This window comes from Priapulus caudatus, unplaced genomic scaffold (genome assembly GCF_000485595.1).
Source record: "Priapulus caudatus unplaced genomic scaffold, Priapulus_caudatus-5.0.1 Scaffold284, whole genome shotgun sequence".
Lineage (NCBI taxonomy): Eukaryota > Metazoa > Priapulida > Priapulimorpha > Priapulimorphida > Priapulidae > Priapulus > Priapulus caudatus.
The window spans coordinates 322,654-323,186 of record NW_014577345.1 but is presented as its reverse complement, the minus strand read 5'-3'; the positions used below and the strand labels follow the sequence as shown (position 1 = coordinate 323,186).

The 533-nt window shown below is 45.6% G+C and overlaps 1 protein-coding gene across 1 annotated transcript in view; it reads left to right on the top strand.

The window, feature by feature from the left end:
• LOC106808529 (eyes absent homolog 4-like) overlaps window positions 1-533 on the top strand; it is a 34,932-nt gene that overhangs the window by 6,615 nt on the left and 27,784 nt on the right. The gene's annotated exons all lie outside the window — the stretch shown is intronic.

Genomic DNA, 533 nt, shown 5'->3' with positions numbered 1-533 from the left:
GTGTGTGTGTGTGTGTGTGTGTGTGTGTCGTGTGTGTGTGTGTGTGTGTGTGTGTGTGTGTGTGTGTGTGTGCGCGCGCATGCGTGCGTGCGTGCGCGTGTGTGTCGGCCTGCGTGTGTCTGCGTGTGTGTGTGCGCGCGTGCGCGCGCGCGTGTGTGTTAGATGTGATGCATGCCCTAAGAAAGAAATTACTCTTTCCCAAGCACGTTCCACGCTATTCTTTTCATGGCTCCATAGTTTGCTATTCAATCCACAGTTTTACACTCTATCTACATTAAGTCCACAGTTTGACACTCTATCTACATTAAGTCCACAGCTTTACACTCTATCTACATTAAGTCCACAGCTTCACACTCTATCTACATTAAGTCCACAGCTTCACACTCTATCTACATTAAGTCCACAACTTCATACTCTATCTACATTAAGTCCACAGCTTCATACTCTATCTACATTAAGTCCACAGCTTCATAGTCTATCTACATTAAGTCCACAGCTTCACACTCTATCTACATTAAGTCCACAGCTTCACA